Genomic DNA, 8,245 nt, shown 5'->3' with positions numbered 1-8,245 from the left:
GCTGTCTTAAGTGAGTCCCAGCTCCACCAGGATTGTCTATATTCTATTATTAAAAAAAAAATGATGGCCAGACGGTGGTGGCACAGGCCTTTAATCCCAGCACTTGGGAGGCAGAGGCAGGAGGATTTCTGAGTCGAGGCCAGCCTGGTCTACAGAGTGAGTTCTAAAACAGCCACGGCTACACAAAGGAAACCCTATCTCAAAAAAACAAAATAAATAAATAGAAAATAAATAAATAAATAATGATATAGAAGTTCACAGCCAACCATTGAACTGATCATGGGATCCCCAATGGAGGAGGAGTTAGAGAAAACACTGAAGTAGCTGATGGGGGTTGCAACCCCATAGGAAGAACAACAATGTCAAACAACCAGAGTTCTCGGGGTCTAAACCACCAACCAAGGAGTTCCCATAGAGGGATCTGTGGCTCCAGCTGCATATTTAGCAGGGGATGGGCTTGTCAGGCATCAATGGAAGAAGAGGCCCTTGGTCCCATGAAAGCTCAGTGCCCCAGTGTAGGAGAATGCAAGGGCAAGTAAGCAGGTGTGGGTGGGTGGGTGGGGGCACACCATTATAGAAGCAAGAGGAGAGTGGGTGGGATAAGAAGTTTCTGGAAGGAAACTGGGAAAAAAGATAACATTTGAAATGTGAATAAATAAAATATCAAATGAAAAATGATGCATACAGGATTTTGTGTATGAATACTGTATTTAGCTAATTCTTTCCCCTTCTAGATCCTCCTGTGTCCCTCCCATTTCTTTTATAATTGATGCCTTCTTATGATTTAAGTTATGAGTCTTAAATACTATGTGTATATCATTTTATAAATATAATCTGTTGATAAATTTTCATGTAGCTTGTACATATTTAGACCTGACTTATTAGGATTTGCAAACTTATTAGAAGGCTTTTTCATGAATTAGATTGTTTCTACCTTTGTTACCTTTATTAATTGTAATTCTTACAGAATGGGAGCCTTGGTTTTCCATGAATAAGATCGTTAGTTCCCTTGTTCCCTTTGTTAATTGTAACTCTTATAGAGTGGAAGCCTTGATAATATCCAACATAGCCAGTGTATACAAGCACCAAGGAACTCTTTCCTGTCTGGGACAGTGCCCTGAGCAGACCTTGGGTGTGAATTCTGCAGCCAGTTCCACAACGCCCAGAAGAAGCTCCACTCCCAGGTGCTCTAACACACCCAGGATCCTAGGAGCTTGGTCACAACAGGATCTCAGGATCCCAGAGGCAGCTTGACTCACATTAGCTCTGACACACCCAGGATCGTACGATCACAGGATCACAGAATCACAGGACCACAGAGACAGCTGAACTCTGAGGAGTTCTGACACAACCAGGAACACAGGAAGGACAGGTTCCAGTCAGATATAGCGAGAGCAGGTAGCTCTAGAGATAACCAGATGGTGGGAGTCAATCCCAGCACTCTGGAGGCAGAGGAAGAGCATCCTGGTCTACAAAGTGAGTTCCAGGACAGCCAGGGCTATACAGAGAAACCCTGTCTAGGGCAAAAAAAAAAAAAAAAAAAAAAAGAATATAAGCAACAACCCGGGAAGTGGTGGCACATGCCTTTAATCCCAGCACTTGGTAGGCAGAGACGGGGTGGGGGGGATTTCTGAGTTCCAGGTCAGCCTGGTATACAAAGTGAGTTCCAGGACAGCCAGGGAGAAACAGAGAAACCCTGTCTCTAAAAACAAACAAATTATATACTTATATAGCTAATCCTGGATATACCATCACACTGGAAAAAATGCAAGATTTGGATCTAAAATCACTTCTCTTAATGGTGATAGAGGACTTTGAGAAGGACATAAATAGCTCCATGAAAGAAATTCAGGAGAACACAAGTAAACAGCCAGAAGCCCTTAAAAAGGAAACACAAAAATCCCTTAAAGAATTACAGGAAAAGACAATCAAACAAAAGAAGGAAATGAGCAAAACCATCCAAGATCTAAAAGTGGAAATAGAAACAGTAAAGAAATCACAAAGGGAGACAGCCCTGGAGTTAGAAAACCTAGGAAAGAGATCAGGAGTCATAGATGCAAGCATCACCAACAGAATACAAGAGATAGAAGAGAGAATCTCAGGTGCAGAAGATACCATAGCAATCATTAACACAACAGTCAAAGAAAAGCAATATGCAAAAAGATCCTAACTCAAAACATCCAGGAAATCTAGGACACAATGAGAAAAACAAACCTAAGGAAAATAGGTATAGATGAGAATGAAGATTTTCAACTTAAAGGGCCAGTAAATATCTTCAAAAAAATTATAGAAGAAAACTCCCCTAACCTAAAGAAAGAGATGCCCATGAACATACAAGAAGCCTACAGAACTCCAAATAGGCTGGACCGGAAAAGAAATTCCTACTGTCACCTAATAATCTAAACAACAAATGCGCTAAACAAAGAAAGAATATTAAAAGCAGTAAGGGAAAAAGGTCAAGTAACAAATAAAAGCAGAACCATCAGAATTACACCAGACTTTTCACCAGAGACTATGAAAGTTAGAAGATCCTAGTCAGATGTCATACAGACCCTAAGAGAACACAAATGCCAGCCTAGGCTATTATACCTAGCAAAACTCTCAATTACCATAGATTGAGAAACCAAGATAATCCATGACAATGCCAAATTTACACAATATCTTTCCATAAAATCCAGCCATTCAAAGGATAATAGATGGAAAAGACAAACACAAGGAGGGAAACTATACTTCAGAAAAATCAAGAAAGTAATCTGGCAACAAACATAAAAGAAGATAGCCACACAAACATAATTCCACCTCTAACAACTAAAATAACTTAGAACAATCATTTTTCCTTAATATCTCTTAACATCAGTGGACTAAATTCCCAAAAGACATAGACTAACAGAATGGACCCAGCATTTTGCTGCATACAGGAAATGTGCCTCAGTGACAAAGACAGTCACTACCTCAGACTGAAAGGTTGGACAAAATTTTCCAATCAAATGTTTTCAAGAAACAAGCTGAAGTAGTCATTCTAATATCGAATAAAATTGAGTTTCAACCTAAAGTTCTCAAAAAAGATAAGGAAGGACACTTCATATTGGTCAAAGGAAAAATCTACTAAGATGAACTCTCAATTATCAACATCTATGCTCCAAGTGCAAGGCAAACCACATTCATAAAAGAAACTTTACTAAAGCTCAAAGCACACATTGTACCTAACACAATAATAGTGAGAGATTTCAACAGCCCACCCTCACCAATGGACAGATCCTGAAAACAGAAACTAAACAAAGATACAGTAAAGCTAACAGAAGATATGAAACAACAAATGGATTTAACAGATATCCATAGAACATTTCATACTAAAGCAAAAGGATATACCTTCTTCTCAGGAGCTCATGTTTCCTCTCCAAATTGACCATATAATAGGTCACAAAACAGGCCTCAACAAATACAAGAAGATTGAAATAATCCCATGCACCTTATCAGATCACTGTGGACGAAGGCTGGACTTAAATACAAACAGAAACAATAAAATGATATGCAAGACGTTTGAGTGCTGATCAATGAATACACCCCTTGGTTTTGATCTTCTTGAGGACCTGGATGATCACACCGCCCTCAGAACACCACAGGCAAGGTAGTGACATATGTGTGCTAGGTGTTCCCATGAGTGCTTTACAGCTAGGTTTTCAAGGGGGAAATGTCTCTTGTAATCGCTTAAATTAGTAGTGATTTTTATTTCTGGATTATGAACTGCTGGCTACTAGTATGCATTTGCGACTTCTTTCTCATGCATTACATTGACTATAGAGGTCCAGCAATGTCTGTACACGTGGATAACCATCTATGATTCATAGCTCTGATGGGGCAGTCTCAGCCAATCCACTCTGAACTGAATGTAGACATTAAACTGCTACTTCAAAGACTTGGCCTCAAGATGCTCTCAACATATTTAGTGACACAGTATAAATATAAAAATGTATAAATATAGCAAAAGCTATTTTTAATACATCTGATTTTATAATTAGGAATAGAAATATATTTGATAGCTATTCTTTTAAAAAAAAAAAAGAATCGAGGAACTCGGCACTAGACGGATGTGACAGATGGTATGAGTCAGGGTTCAGAGTGGGGTAGTGCCTTCTGTTTATGACAGGGATCCTGTGCCCAGACAAATCTCAACAGTGCAGTTGCCAAAATAAGGCTGAGGAAAGGACAAATCCTTAGGCCCTTAGATGTGAAAACTGTGCCTCTTTGCAGCATTCGGTCCTAAACTACCTGTGTGTTCCTTTAGGATCAACTGTACACTTTTGACTTCTTTTATTTCGTTATTTTATAGCCCCTCATCTTTATACTTTGGATTTTTTTTCTTCTTCACAGTTCCCATGGCTCTGTCTTTCATGTAACAACCTCAATATTTCTACAGTAACTGCTTCCTCAGAGTCAAGTCCCCTCTTAGTCTCTCCCACATTCACTTGCCTCTTAAGACTCAACAGTTCAGAGACCAGAGCATAGTGACACTCTAATCCCCTGAGATGGATGAAGAAGCACTTGAGAGTAAACTGCTGTGTCCAGAGTCACATTCCTAGTAAAAACCAAATCTAAACATTCAATTTGAGATACTCATTCAAATTGACATTCAATTTGAATGAATATCAATACCTATGGTATCCCTCACTAGTCCTGTATGAATTTTAAACAGTTATTAAAAATCATGAAAGTTGGATCAAAACCAATTTTAAAGTTTTGTTACTTACCTGACATGATGTATGAGGGAGAGTAACAGTAATTCACACATGAACCAATCAGGAAAAATGGTTGTCTTTCTCTGATCTGCTGACCAAACCAGAGAGTGTGTTCAGTATCAGACAGCTCACTGGTCACTGGTCACAGGTTACCTGTGATGATCCAAATTTGTTTACAGGCAGCTCCATGGAAACCCCAGGATTCTACTAGATGCTGGTAGGCTGGGAGGGAGAATGATGTCATAAATCAAGCAGTAGCCAATTGGAAGGTTATATTCTGAGCTCCAAGACAGGATTGGTTGGAGAAGATGCATGTCAGAAGACCAGCTTCATCCATGAAGCCCGAGTTGTGTGCTGATCAAAGAGGTAATCTTGGCATGGCAGCCCCTCTTGACAGGAATTTTAGCCTCTGAGATTATGGCAGTGCTTTTGATAAGGTTCATTGATGAAGGTGTTTCTAATGGACATATGATATAAAACATTCCAAAAGACGATATCCCTACAGTGCCCATTGTATACTCAGACAGAACCCTTCAGCAGGAAGGAGAGGAGCTTATAGGTTAGGGAAACTTAGTTGAGCAGCCATTTCAGTTGATCTGAGTTGTGAGCTGTCAGGATCTCTCTATGACCAAAGGAAGAGATCAAGAGCTCCATTTTAGCTGTGTTGAAGGACAGGGTTGTGGAGATTATGAATGCTAAGACTCTTCTCTTTCAGTTTCTTCTCCAGGAGTCCTTTATTCAGCTGTTCTGACCCTGGTTGACCTCACATCTCTCTTCTCTCCTCTGTAGGCTTTGATCCTTGGACCAGCTTGATCCTGCATCCTTACATTAGTGGGTGATTATCAGTGAACTTCCAGAAGCAGTGGTCTTCATTTCATCTGGCAAATGCTTGTAAAGTGGGTTTGCCCTTATAAGTAAAGAACAGAGGAGCCAAAGGTAAGGTTGGCTGCATGTGTTCCCTTATTCAGACTTTCTTGCTCTTCTCCTGCCCATATTCTGCTATTTCTGGGTATTTTTCTCTCCTCTTCTTTTGTTTACCCGAGTTAGGATTTCCTCTCTAGCTCACGTTCTGGGTCTCACTGTACATCACTGTCTGCCTTCAGACACAATGGACATTCTAGTTGTCTGTGTCTCCCTGTTTTTAATATCATGGTTGTGAGCTACCCAATCTGGCTGACTTCTCTCTTTGTCCCCACCTGAAAGGAATGTGGCAGTTCCTGTAACTTCTTCCTTCTTATAACAGCCTCTGTAGAATTCTGGGTTTCTGCCATGCTTGAGTCTGAGAGCCACATAAATAGAGAGGGAGAGGAGAAAGAAAGAGGTGGAAAAAGAAAGAAGTCCTTAGTTGGTACAAGATGTTGGGTTACATGGGAAAAAAACAATGTAGGTATTTTTGTTCATTTGTGAATAAAAGACCAATCTTTTCCCTGTTTTGGTGTCTCCTCACAAACCTGAATGGGTTTTGACCGTTTTTTAGACATATATGCAAATCTTGTGTCTGTCTGTTTTCCTTCTTTTGTTTTCTTTTCTTTTCTTTTCTTTTCTTTCTTTCTTTCTTTCTTTCTTTCTTTCTTTTGTATTCTATCTCCAATTTCTGATTCTCTGGTAGGTTCATAGACTATATATGGATCATGGCATGGGTCTTGTACATGTTCATATGCCATCTATAGTCTAAGTATGCCTTAAAGCACTAACTCATGTGAATGTACCTAGAAGTCTTTACTAAAAATGACACTAGAGCCACTTAAACTGTCCTCCAGCAACCCTATGAGGTATTCCAACAATCACTTCAAAGCTTTCACACTGAGCTAGTGCTGTAGCTTATAGCCATACATCTGGCTCCATAGAAATGTCCCTCCATGTAGACAGTGCAATGTTGTGTAGTTCTGGGCATATCTCTGCTGGAAAATGTTCTTTTTCACATGGCAACCAAACTGGGAATCCTCCTGACGCATCAGTTGTCAGATAATGGCATACATTTGCCAAGGCTATGTCTGAAAGAAGGCTCCTACTTATGGAAGTTTCAGAAACCAACATTGTCCTACTGTGGCACTATAGACCCAAGGTGAGTAGACCATTTATTGCCAGGACTGAGAGGAGGATCACTCTGTGGAGAGAGAGAGTGAGGGAGAGAGAGAGAGAGAGAGAGAGAGAGAGAGAGAGAGAGAGAGAGAGAGAGAGAGAGAGAGAGGAGACTGTTATTTTATTTTATTTTGTAATCCCAAAATTTCTGTGTAATGTTTTATTATTTTTCAATTAATTTATTTACTTGTAATAGAAAATAGATTATGTTCTCATAGAATATATCATAATATTAGTTTCTCTTCCCTCTAGTCTGTCTTGCCCATCCCCAGTCCCCCTGTCATCAGTATCCATTCCCTGTCTTTCAGTAGAAAAGAACATACTTCTGAGAGACAACAACCAAACAATTCTGAAGAAAATAGACTGAGATGAAGCAAATCTCTCATTCCCAAGTTGAAGATGGTTACTGATGGGAGGAAAAGATCTAAAAGTCAAAGGCGGGTTTTTTGTTTGTTTGTTTGTTTGTTTGTTTGTTTGTTTGTTTTGTTTTGTTTTTTAGCATCTACTGAGATGATTGAACATGTTTTGTTCCAGTTTTTTATATGGTGGATTACATTGATAGATTTTTGTATATTGAACCATCCCTGCAACCCTGAGATGAAGTCTACTTGATCATGGTGGAATTTTGTTTTTGATGTACTAGTTGATTTGGTTTGCAAGAGGTTATTGAGTATTTTTGCATCAATGTTTATAAGGGAAATTGGTCTGAAATTCCTTCTTTTTTGAGTTCTTTCTGGCAACCAATCTTTCTAGAATCTTTATGAATGCACTCACACTATGATCTTTCCTCTTAGCAGTATTTTTATTTCCGCTACATATGTTGTGCCTTCATTTTCATCCAATAATAGAAAGTCTTCAATTTCTTTCTTTATTCCTTTCTGGCCCAGTGGTCATTCATTGAGTAACCAATTGTTTGGTTTTCAAGAGTTCGTAGGCTTTCTCTTTCCTCTATTGTTGGAGTTCAGTTTTAATTAATGGTGATCTTATGAGATGCAAGGAGTTGTTTGAAATGTCTTGAATTTGGTGAGGCTTGCTTTGTGACCAAGTATATGGCCAGTTTCGGACCCTTAACCCCTCACAGGTCCCATTCTCCTTACCTGTCCTACCCAAGTCTCTACATCTTTTTTAAGTATATTTTCAGCATCCTCACTTGTGCTTTCCTTCTTGTTGATCTATCTTTGGATCTGTGGACTGTAATGCGGATATCCTGTATTTATGGGTTATATCCATTTATAAGTGAGTGCATACCATGCATGTCCTTTTGGGTCTGGGTTACCTCATTCACAATATTTTCTAGTTCCATTTGTCAGAAAAAGTCATGATGTCCTTGTTCTTATTGATTTAGTGGTATTCCATTGTGTAAATGAACCACATTTTCTGTATCCATTCTTCAGTTGAGGGACATGTGGTGTAAGGTAGAATCTCAG

Source organism: Mus caroli, unplaced genomic scaffold (genome assembly GCF_978045245.1).
Source record: "Mus caroli unplaced genomic scaffold, Mus_caroli_1 scaffold_8, whole genome shotgun sequence".
In the NCBI taxonomy this organism is placed as follows: Eukaryota; Metazoa; Chordata; class Mammalia; order Rodentia; family Muridae; genus Mus; species Mus caroli.
Note: the sequence above shows the minus strand (reverse complement) of the source record.